Genomic DNA, 13,117 nt, shown 5'->3' with positions numbered 1-13,117 from the left:
TAGCAGACTGGAAATTTCCATATGCATACAGAATTGCCTTTTATTTGAATATACCTACAGAAAGAATGTGTTGTGTACCTGTTGCTGGTTCAGGTACTGGAAACTACTACTAAAGGCTTGCTAATATGAATATTGTTCATATAACACTCCTTCAACTTAGAATCAGCTTTAATATCTTGTTATGGAGCAGAAAGGGCCCATAAAACTGCAACCCTGGTTCCCCCGCTTTGCCTGGACTTGGTACCCTTATCTGGGTTGGGGTTAGGAGATGTGGTATTAAAGGTGTGGGAGAAAGATCAGAGTTCTGAACTCTAACTTTCTGACTGTGTAGTTAGGGATTTGAGCAATGTCTATGAATGCTGTCTAGCAGCCAGAGGATTGCTATGTAAACACATATGTTAATTAATAAATGGCATGATGGGCTAAGAGGTGCTTTCTAGAGGTTAATACTTGCATTCAACCACAACAAAATGATGTAAGATGCCAGGCATGCTAACATAGGCCTAGAGGAATGATGCCTTCCTGTACCACCATGGAGTTTTCCAATGAATCAACGCTTTTTGGGATTTTTTTGCTTATATTGCCAGAATTCTGCCTTTATGTAGTTCTAAGTGGTTGAACTTGCTTCTCAGAACCCATATAATCACCCATTCCTGCCTTAAATGAAGTTCCAACCAATTACAAGACCAATAGAATTTCTGAAAAAGTATAAATTCTGTTCCACAACAGCATGGTTTGAGAGGCAGTGATACTTTAATAACATATGCAAGTATGTCTTATATGGCAATATTAATCTTCATTCATAATGTATTGTACATTATTCCAGCCAATGGTGATATATCTAGAAACCAAAAATACACTGCTGGAGTTAAAATACACTGCAGAACAATGTTTTCATGAAACTGATTCCAAGAAGTTAAACTGAACTTGATCTCTTAATATTATAGGGCATTATTTCACAAGGGTGGTGAGAAGCATTGACTAAAATGATGGCACTCCACAAAGCAGACACTTCTCAGCATGCTGTTCTGACTGACTAGAACTGTTGTATTGAGAAATCCTTTTACATGAAAATATGCAAATCAGGCTTGAGGAAAGTCTGGTGCAAGCTGTCTCTAAAGGGAATGTTATTGTTGTTTTCCAAAAGCTTTTCTATGGTCTTGGGAGTGAAGAAAAGTGCATTTGTTTGTTTGCATTTGTTATGTTTAAGGCAACCGGTACAAAGTAGATCAGATTCTCAAAATAAAAGCATAAGAACTATGGAAGGAAGAAAGCAAAAGACTGCAATAAAGACATAAGGAAGTTCTGAGTGATAGCCTCTGTTTTGACTAAAGCCCAAACTAATTCTTGTGATATTTATCCTGAAGTTTCCATGGTTAATTGTCTTCCTTCCTTTGTTCTTTCCATTTACATATTCTACATGCTAAAGGGTAGTCTGACTTTATTTATTGAATTTGTTTGAGAGCCACCCATTAGCATCACACTCTCTAGGCAGCCATCTTGCAGCCAGAAGTCTATCACAGGGTGCAGTTTCTTCAGATGTAGCCATTCCATTCATGAACCCTCCAAGCCTAGATGCCAAATGCCATTCTTTGAGATGACTTGAAAAACACCTTGCAGTACTAACATAATTTTGTCTATATCACCCACTGTATGTATTGAATGAATATATTAGTTCTTCATACCACAACAAACCCAGCTAACCTATCCAGAAGGATATCATGGACATTGTTTATTTGTGAGCCGCCCCGAGGCTTCGGCGAATAGGGCGACACAGAAATTTTCTAAATAAATAAATAAATAAATAAATAAATAATTGTTGAGTGAAAGCAACTGAGAGGTCCAGAAGACTCAACATGGTTGCACTGATCCCCTCTCTCTCTTAAAATGGATCCAGATAGTCCATTTCATACAAGAAAGCCTGGAGTTCCTGTTCTTGCTTGAATATCTTGCCCAGAAAGGGAATATTAGTATTTGGCCTATAATTATTTGGCCTTTTTAAAATGAGTGATATAATCACAACCCTCTTTAGAGGTGCTGGCACCATTTCCTCTCTCAGGGAGGCATTTACAGCCTCCTGGACTGAGGTGTAAATCCCCTTCCTAGTTCTTCTAATCAACCATGAGAGGCAAGGGTCAACCATACAGGTGGTAGGTTGAAACAGGCCAAGCACCTTGTCTACATCCTTAGGCCACAATAGCTGGAACTCATCCAAAAAAACCGGACCAGATGATGGTCTGAATACCTTCAGCAATGGAGCTGAATTAAGTGTGCTCGGACAAATCCGAGCGACTCTTTTCTCAAAGCATCATGCAAGTTCATCACAGTGGGCTACCAAGGGTTCAATGATCTCTTTTTTTGGGCTGGAGTAGAAAAGGTCATGAACCACTCAGAAAATCTCCTCTAGATTGCACTGTGAGGATGCAATGTTGGTGGCAAAGAAACATCTGTTTGCCACATTCACTGCCACAGAATAGGCTTGATAATGAATTCTAAACTGTGTTCAATTGGACTCATCCTGAGTTCTCCTCCACTTGAGCTCTTGCCACTTTGCTTCATTGTCTTTACCTCTGGTGTATATCAAGGAGCCAGATGGGCTGTGCTCAGAGGGAGAAGGTGCTTGGATGTGATAGTGTCAACTGCCTGGGCCATCTCCAGATTGTTGTTGATCCATGGGTTATTTCTGAAACATGGGTTATTGTGTTGTCTGAACCCTGTCTCGATACCAAACCATGCTGAACAATCCACATTTCTCAATCCAACAACAAACCATGGGATCCCTTCAATGGTTGTGCATGATTATCAAGCCATGATGCTATAGCACAGCTGCATTCATAGAAACATAGAAACGGAGTGAGTCAGAAGGGCCTCCTGGGCCATCTAGTCTGATCCCCGGCTCCATCCAGCTCTGCTCACGACATGCCCACCATGTGCATGTCCAGCCTATCTTTGAACACCCTCACCGATGGGGCCTCAACCACCTTTCATGATGTCCCATACCCTCGGGGTCCTGACTGTCAGGAAGTGCTTCCTGGCATCTAAATGGAACCTTGTTTCCCTGAGCTTTGCTTCATTCTGGATTCTGGATGTCCCATGTTTTAGCAATAGCCTGCAGTTCAGTAACAGTCCATAACCCCTGCTTAGCACCTAAGTGTTGGTTATCATGTTGTCTGAACCTATTCAAAATCTAGATGAGGGATTTTTTATGAACTATCCTAATTGTAATGCAAAATATTTTGGAATGACTTCATCTTGAATGGGAAATTAAGATCCATTAGCTTTACAGAAGACCTGCTCATGTTTTTATTTAATTATTCATTTCTATACTACCCAGTTGCCAAAGATCAGGCAGTTTGCAACATTTGAGATGAAAACTGCTAGAACTGCTCTGCTGATACGGATCAATACCGGTGCTGCATTTCTGGGCCTCCTTGGGGCACAGTAATGGGAATTGTCACACTGAGTTCCTGCACTTCAGTCTTGCTTGCTACAGCACAGCAAGCGGCACATGGAGCAAGCGGCGAATATAATACATTTCGCATTGGCACAGCATGCCTGCATGTGCTTTTGTTAATTAATAACTGTTTGAAAAATGTCTATATCACTCTATAGCTGATGTTCTTTGAGTGGTTTATATAGTCAAATCAACATATACATAAATATAAATTAGATCATAGGTCTAGCAAGAATGACCCCCCCCCGAAAAAAGATTCCCATAAAGATCCACTATCTTCCAATGGTACTGGCATTCTGGTGAGTTGTCAAAAAAATTAACTAAAGGCATAGTCCTATGCGTGCAATCCCAGACAGAGAAAGAAGCCATAAAACTCCCATCATCCCCTAGCTAGTATAGTTGGGAATTGCAGGACTTTCTTCTGTCTATACATGCATGGGATTTCACTGCAAAAGATCAATTTGCCCTATTTTTCATTTAATATGATATAACTACCAATACAGAAATGAAATATATGGGGATTTTAATGTCAACAGTTTTATTAGGTTCCAGTATCTCATTGTAATTATTTTTAGCTGTTTACAGACATATTGTTTCGTTTATATACCACACAATTACTGGAGCTCTCTGGGTGGCTTAAAAGAGTTCATAGAAACCGTACAATAAAATGAAATAAAATTTTATGCAAAAATTTATCCAGAAAAATAAATAACAGCTAAAACAAACAAGCAAATTATCAGGGTTGGGTAACTGCCTCAGGTCCTTGCATATTCCAGTATAATTTTAAAGGTTTCCATGCGAAGGGGTATCATAACTCAGTGCTGAAAAGAGGACAAGGTTGGTGCCAGGAGGGCCTCAGTGGGGAAGTCCTCCCATAGATGGGGGACTTCCACAGAGAAATGTTCATTTTTAAATATTATGTTTTGAATTGTTTGTGAACTCCCCAGAGAGCTTTGGCTATCGGGCAATACAGAAGTGAACAGATGAAAAGAAAATTGCTAACTTATATTCATATTTTGATAATGTCTTATAACACATGAAGCAATCTCTCCCCCCCTCCACACCCATCAGCACTGTCAAAGGCTTTGATCAAAACTAGGGCTGAGGTATTGCATTCAAGGATCCTGCACAAGAAAGACAGAATGGTGACAGTGAACCTGGAATGCTTCTACACAACCACAGTGAGACTAAGACCAGGCTGCTCCAGAGCTATATGTAGCAACTCAGTCATCAAGGGGAGACATGGCTGGGTCCTGCCAAGATCCACTGCCTAGAAGTGCCTGACTATCCACTCCTTGTCACTGACCCTGGATTCTACATTCTGATGTAGCGACCTTTCTCAGAAGCATTGTAGCATGTTGTAGCCTAGAGTTTTTGTCCTAGGCAAAAAGACAATGAAATAGATAATGATGGAGGAGGAAGAGGAGGAGGCGGGGAGGAAGAGGAGGAACAGCATCTAGATAATAGAAAAAGCACTTGGATAATTATTACAGGAAATAATTATTGCATTTTTATCTTCCTAACACAGAATGTTGGGGATTAAATTAGTGGAACTGGGGATCAGACTAGATGGCCCAGGAGGCCCCTTCTGACTCACTCCCCCCTCCCTATGTTTCTAACTCAAAGCAGATTACATGGGGTTCCCAGGCAGATTCCCATTTGATAATGACCATACTTTTACATCAAGGTTGTTGCATCACATGTCCTCATCCCATTGCCCGCAATTCACTATCCACTTTCTGTTTGGACATATATTTCGCTGCATGCATATTACTTGTAAATTGCCCTTCTAGGAGTCCAATACAGGAATAAGTATTGGACACACTCGTTGGTGACTTCCCGACTTGACTTCTGTAACGCGCTCTACGTGGGGCTACCCTTGAAGACAGTCCGGATACTTCAATTGGTTCAAAATAGAGCTGCCAGGCTGCTGACGGGGACTGGGCGTTATCCGCGAACCATCCGTGAAGGAAATTAGGAGGGTGAGTACTCGGAGGAGGGCTTTCTCTGCAGTGGCGCCCAATCTATGGAATGCGCTCCCCAGAGAGGTCTGCCTGGCGCCGTCATTATTTGTTTTTCTGCGCCAGGCGAAGACCTTTTTATTCAAATGTTATTTTAATTTTTAATATTATTTATTTATTTTATTCTTTGGCCAGGGCGACTTAATTTATATTGTTAATTTATATTGTTGATTTATATTATTCTATTTTGAAGTTTATTTATGGTTGTGAGCCGCCCCAAGGCTTCGGCAAATGGGGCGGCATAGAAGTCTCCTAAATAAAATAAAAAATAAATAAAAAATAAGTTTGGCCATCCTGAACTATGGTCAACTTTCTTTAAATTTGAAAGAGCGAAGAAAATGAACTAGAGAAAAAAAAGTCTTTCTCTGTTTATAGCCAGACTTTTTCTTTAATGAGTCCATTGACAACTGCAGAACAAAGGCGGCAACACATAAGATGCTAAAGTTAAACTGAAAGATACAAAATGCAAATTTGTCAGGGCTTTGGCAAGCAGATGGTGACAATGGAAAGTCTGTGACTAAGTGTAAAAAAGACACAAAAGAAAAGAAGAGGGGGACATAGCTGTTGTGGCTAGCTACTAGTTTCTTAACTGCATCAGAGTTTTTGTGTTGCATGGCTTTGTCTTTGACAGCAATGCAAGATCAAGAACAGTTGTGTAAAAGGGAGAGCCAAGTATGAGTCAAACAAATTTGTTCAAGAGTACATATCTGATTTTTCTTTGTGATCCTCAAACTGGTTTTATTCAGTTTATAAGCACCCTTTGTTAAGAAGTGCTTCCATAAATACAATCTGGGAAGCTGAAAATGCTTGTAATAAAATAGCATACGAGAATTCTGTCATACTGATGAGAACAGACCTGACTCACCTCCACTTGCTTAAGCACATACATCCTTCCACTTGAATGTGTAGTAGTTGAAACAATTGATTTCAGGGTCAACCAAAGTGATAGAAAGGTATTCCACTCCTAGAACTGTGTTACTCATTGCAACAAATGTCTACTCAATATGAGAATGCAGTGGATTCTTGTTGAGAGACACATCCTTGTTGAGAGACACATCTGACCAAAGAAGTGGCTAAGTGTGGGCTTGCAAAGAAAGACTCAATAGGGCTAAACAAGCTACACAACAATGAGGAGAAGAATGATAGCTGCTTGCTGCAGAACTTTTAGTATAGAATGTAATGACATACAATTATGTATGAGCTAAATATTATTAACTGGAACAAAGCAGCAGACTGTGATGAGCAGGGATGGTTGATGGTTTGACTAACTCCTTAAAGCAGAATTCTGGCATACCCCAATTAATCCAACAGGCCACAGTGGGATCCAGTCAGAGTTAAACTCTTCTATGTACATGGAGTCATAAGTGTGCGGTTTGCATCTCAGCCACTGAAATCAGTGAGATTTCAAACTACTTAACTGTGGCTTGATTGAGTTCTATATTTGTATCTCACTGGAGGTGCCAAAAACTTAAAACAAACCCTGCCACATAAGCTGCTTTAATTGAGAAAGAGAGGAAAATGCATTATTCCTGTCAAAGTCATCATATTATTTTTGGCATTACTTTCAGGAAGAGGGAAAAAAAGGCAACCATGCTCTATTTCTATTTAAATCATTGCAACATGAGATGGAAAAATGCATATGAGATCATCTAGTCCAAGTTGCAGAACTCGCAGAGGGAACAGAGAGTGGAGAGTACAGCTCATGTCAGTCCTTTGTGTCCCTTCCAGCTATATCCAAAAGTAGCATTAATAGATTCTGAAGGGAGCCTCACCCAGACATTCTCAGCTTGAGGGAGGTTATCCTTGATGTGGGTAGTTTGAGGATAAAGGAAGGCAAAACCCCAGAATAAATAAACCTATTAGGAGGACACTCGATGATGTCAAGACAGGCACAGAACTTCCTTTGAATGAAATGGGAGAAATCCCACTCTGCTTAACAGAAAGAAGGGAAGGGAAGCAGTAATATTCCTCTGCATCTGTATTCCCAGTCACTGCATTGTTTTCATTGTTTTGCCTTGCAATGTACTACGAGCCAGAAAAGCTGGAAAACTGGAAAACAGTGTGAGTGAGAAACTGAATGCAGAGGTGACATGTGGATGTAAGTGCCAAGGGTAAGGAAACTTGACAGTAATTTCGATACATTGGCAATGTAACTGTAATGGTTCTTGAGCTCTTTTAACTCTGTTGTCAAAAAAGAGTGCATAAAAAGGATATTTCCAAGTTTAATGAAAAGGACAAAAAGTCCCTTAAAGATGTTTTAAGTTAAAAATAGCAATGTTTTAAAGCAAATGATTTTTTCTCCTTTCTTCTCTGTAATCCATTTTTTAAAAGCTAAATTCTTTTCAACCACTAGAAGCAGAGATCACATGGGGAAGAAAATCAAGACTGAGTGATTTGCCTTCTTTTTTAAGCTCTAATGCAGAAACAGGATTGGAACTCATTGTGGGTTTGATGTGAGTCGTGTGTGCATTGGCAAATGGTTCAGAAACCATCTGTTTTTTTTCTCCCCAGCAAAAACTCAGTTCCACACAGTCCTCTTCTCCTTCTTTCTCTCTTTGTCACAAGTGTTTGCCAAAGTTCCACAATAAAAAGAAATAAAGAAAGCAAGAAGAAAAGCACAGTCTCAAGCATCTGGAGCCCTACATTTATAGTAAACAAAACATGCTGCTCACTTTGGAACCATGGAGCAAGGCAAGGAAACAACTGCATACCATCTGAAAGAGTGAACTGCTCTGCAGAGAAAAGCATTTTCCCTTAAAATAAGCCAGCTAGATATATAGTCTCAAGCAATTAATAAGTCTGCCTCTGTGATAATGTGATAATGCAGAGAGGTCAAATACTTCTGTTATAGAGACATTCTAATCATTTTTCCCCAGAGTTTTGCTATTCAACCATAGGCTGCTGAGCACATGAAAAATAAACCACATCGACTATTTAATGGTAAGAAAACCCTTTCACTGAAGTTATATGCCCTTCATCTATTAAAAGATCTGTTTAGGGTCCTCTCCCCGCACCCCCTGCTACCAGTTGCCTCTGCTATTCATACTTTTCTGGATTTTTCCTTTCTATGTTGCAGTGATGCATTTATTGTCCTGATTTTTTTCTCCCTGATTTGAAGAAATTTGGGAATGCATTTTCCATGCAATCTCAGCATAGCTAGCAACAGAGTAAAGGGGGATTATATAAATTATCCAGTAACTAGTGCTTGGATATCCTGGATTCATTAGCAAACCATTGAAATAATATTCCAGAAGAGTTAGCAGTGGGGGATAAGCCAGACAGAAAACCACTATGGGGGAGTAGCTCAAGTGCTGGAATTGAAATGTTTTGATGCTTGGGGCTGACATATATGGTTTGCTTCTGAACACCTTTGGAACATTCCAAACATTTGGAACATTCAAAGTATCTTCCTAGCTGTTCAAGATTGGCCCTGCCTGCTCAGGATGGCAATTGAATTGTCCTAGACAGGAAGGGGTTCAAATGGTTTCCTGTTTAGACTAGGCCCTTGCCAAGCCTTTCCCATCACTCTAGTAATTTTGTCTGTCCCTTTGGTAAGGTGATCACTTATGAATTACCAAAAAGAGAGAAAATACACCAGCAAAAAGAGTACTCCAATTTACATATATTTACTTATATTAATTTATATGTGTATGTGCAAATTTGTAAATAACTAGTATAAATTAAAGCGTAAGGTAGAGCATATTACTCTTAGTCTTAGTGAAAGACTGAGACCTAGGTGCGTTGCTCAGAATGCTCTCTAGGAGCTTCTCTAGCAACTGTCTATACTAGCAACTAGTATTATATAGAAAACACTTCCAATAAATACATAAATAAATAACCTTCAAATCCGGCTCTTCCTTTGAATGGTTCCTTATCTTTAAACTGGACTTGAACTGAACATTCCTTCCTATTACCTTGGATGAACAGCAGTATGAAAAGATTATTGACATACATTCTTGTTCTCAGTACATCATTTGAGCTTATGCTTCATAGCAGCTTTCTAAAAGACAGTTCTGATAGGTCTCTATATTAAAAATCAGAATATGACAAACATTGAAATCTAAGCAGCTGTAAGAATATGGACATCATTGTGAAAGTGATGAACAAAACATACTTATAATTCCTGGAAAAACAGCCAAGGGACTAGAGGATGTTTTAGATTCTGCCTTTCATATATAATCTTACCACCTCAATAGAAGGAATCTGGCATCAAATCCTTTCTTCCCCTCTAACGACTGTTGTGAAAACCACCACAGAGGCTACTTTCTGAGGTCAGAAGAATGACCTTGGATGGCCTTGTAGGGATGAAAAGGCAATCAGGTGGTCAGAAAAGGGAAGAAAGAGGAGAGGTTGGGATCCATAAGAGACCATCTAGTTGCTCTATTGTTATTTATGTAGGTATGAATAGGAGGAGGAGGCAAACATGCTTCTGCCCTCCCTTTGCTCTGCCTGACTCTTGCTAGCAGGGCATAAGATTGATGGGGGAAGGGGATCTCCAATCTTGAAGGCTTCTGATTATGGACATAAGTCAATGATAGCTTCTTCATGTCAGTATCTTTCTTCTTGATGAACTAGACCTCTCACTGAGGAAAATTAAGAGTTAGAAGGAGAAGTTGCATTGGATAACTTGGTGCATAACTTGACCTTACTGGTCATTCCATAGCTAATGGAAAATTGCTAGGTAGCAGTGTGGAAGTGGAACTTCTTAGTGGTGGTACCCTCCCTTTGGAACACGTTCCCAGTTCAAAAGGAAAAAAATAAACTGTAGCAGGTTCAAAGTGCCTCTTTAAAACACACAAATCCACAGATGCCTTCCTTGATCTGTGAGACATTCTGCTACTACACTGTCATTATTATTATAGTATAATACTTTTAATACTTTAATTGTTTACTGTTTAGCTAGGTTGTTACATTTTGTGTTGTATTTTAATGTGAATCTTAGGAATTTCAGTATATATAGAGTAAAATCCTATGCAAGTCTGGACAGAAAAAGGGCCTACGACTTCCAGCATACTAGAGACCCTTTTTCAATTTAAATTTACATAGAATTGCATCTTAAATGATACCTTTATCAGTCAATCTACATGTGTGAAGCTTTAGGTTATTGCAAAAATTACTGATAAACCTTTTCCCAGTCATGAGTACTTCATTTTACACACACACACACACACACACACACACACACAATGTTTACTGTTACTGTTCATATTAATATATAGTATTCCATTCTTACAAATGGAAAATGTTTGAGAGTTCAAAACAAAATCACACATTCTATTGGTTTATTTGTTTGTTTATGTGGTATACCATTCACTCAGCCATATTAACTCTTTGAACAGTTTACATTCAAAGGAGAATTTTAAACTGCTACTGCCATGTTAAAAAGGCATAAGTCCTTTTGAAGTGAATACTCATGCAGAAGGCTGGCAAGCTGGATATAATTCAGGAAAGGTCATACAAGTCAGTCTTGTAATTTGAAGGCCAGGGATAGTAACCAAGAAGTCGGAAGAGGGATGAGACAAGACAGCCAGAGTGGAAAGCGGAGAAGATACACATTCATGCAATAGAAAAGAGACCAGGATGAAAGTTGGTCTTCCGGAAAAAGAAAGAAGAAATAAACAGGTTCGGAAGTGGGAGTATGTCTCTGTGAATTAGGTTTGACATAGGAACATAGGAAGTTGCCTTAATTGAATCAAACCTCTGGTGCATCTGTTTCAGGTATTGTCAATATTAGGGGCATGCAACTTGCTAACTTCCAGGTATTTTGAACTATTATCCCAGTAACTTTCTAACATCATGGAGCATAATCAAGGATTATGGAAGTTGTAGTCTTTAGCACCTAGAGGGTTCTGAGTTGCCTATTCCTGGTCTATGTGTTCTGGCAGTAGCTCCAGCACCACCTAGAGATGCCAGACATTGCCCCTGGAAGCATTTCAGGGACTCTGCTGCTGAGCTATGGCCTTCTATAGACCAGTTTTCCTTTTGACACTATCACTCAAGCCGTGACACCTGCCACACATAGTTTCTTTCACTTTCCCTTTTGTAAACATGACCATAATTCTTTTTTCCTGTCATGATACAGTTATGGCAAACTAACTGGTCATCTCCAGGTTTCTGTAGATGAGATTTGGTTGGACAAATGGTGTAAATTGGGCTGTACAAACTGTGATCCCCAAAATCTTAACTGTGGTCCCTGTGACTCTCTGCTGGACTTTGTTTTGCAAAGGTCAAGATTATGGCATGGAGGCTGTTGTGTAAGGTGCTAGGATAGTGTCAAACCACAGTTGCTCTGGAGACTTATCCCTGGTGCCACCAAAAACAGACATCACATCAAATGTTTGTCCAGGAAAACACACACTCATTAAATTTTTATTCTACATTAGATGTAGTATCTTATCTGGACTGGGACCCTGGCATGGAAGTGTGGTGAGGTGGCTAAGATCTAAAATGAAGGCTCTACATGCATTCTAGAGTATTTTTTTAAAGATAGAGTTACCAGGCACATATTTAAAATGATGTCCATTTTGGCCTTCTATGTCTACTCCAATCTCCTCAAATTGTGCAATATCTATAGGAAAACTGACTTCTCCTTAGGACAGTCCAATTTCTACAAAACCAGTATGGAATTTGCTATATCTACTATTCTTCTTTAGTGCAAATGCCCCAGTTCCAGTGTACACTAAGTTAATTTATTCACAGCAGTAACTTCCTGTAGTCACTTCCTGTAATGTAGTCCAGGTTTTAAATTAGCTTCTATATGGAATGACATTCACTGTATCTGTTTAACAGAGGCTCATTCAACATTTTCCTTTAGACGTAACAAAACTTACTCATGCTTCTACTGGGTTCCCATGTATGCATAAGTAATTCAATGCAAAATATATAGCACTTTTACAAAGCTTAAAATATATCAATGTTGGCATATGTTTGAATGACCACGGGGCTCATGCGGCAGCAAGCATGTTTATAGAAACATGTTTCTATAGGAACAGAGCATTTTTGTGCCAGATCAAGGTCATGACTGTTCACCCTTTGGATGATGTCATAGGCTAACTCAGAATATGATGCCAGTGACTAAGCAAAAGTTGCTAATAGCTTAGCACTACTGATAGATTCACACAGATGAATTGTGTGGAATGGTTAAGTGGCACAGAACCGGTTAGAAGGTATGTGTAATAGGAAAAGACGGGAGGAATCTTGAGGCATTTGGAGGCAGCTGTTTGAGTACAGTTCTGTGCACCTACCAGGGCAAAATTAAATGTTCTTCTTTGGTAGATTGGGACGGCTGGCATAAAGGGCTTCCTAAGAAGGATAGAGTATGTGGCTATAATTTTGTACTAGTGGAAGGTATTATTCATGTACTTCTATATAGAGTGATCTCAGAAACAGATATATTCACCCATTGTCAGAATTACTGAAAGAAAGATAATCTTTTGGAAAAGTTTGGTTCTTATTATCTAATGGTGACAAATATGTATCTTTCAGAACATCTGATTTTCTTGTCAATGTTTTACAGATGCACATGGCAAAATACAAAGGATATAAAGGGAAGTATTTGACTTTGGAATGTTTGTTACTAGAGTTGTTACCTTATATAATAACAAATTGCTAAGATAACAATAAACTTTTCTTGCACCTGATA

The sequence above is a fragment of the Varanus komodoensis genome, unplaced genomic scaffold (genome assembly GCF_004798865.1).
Source record: "Varanus komodoensis strain SLA01 unplaced genomic scaffold, ASM479886v1 scaffold21, whole genome shotgun sequence".
In the NCBI taxonomy this organism is placed as follows: Eukaryota; Metazoa; Chordata; class Lepidosauria; order Squamata; family Varanidae; genus Varanus; species Varanus komodoensis.
The sequence above is the reverse complement of the archived record's forward strand: the minus strand, read 5'-3'. Positions refer to the sequence as shown.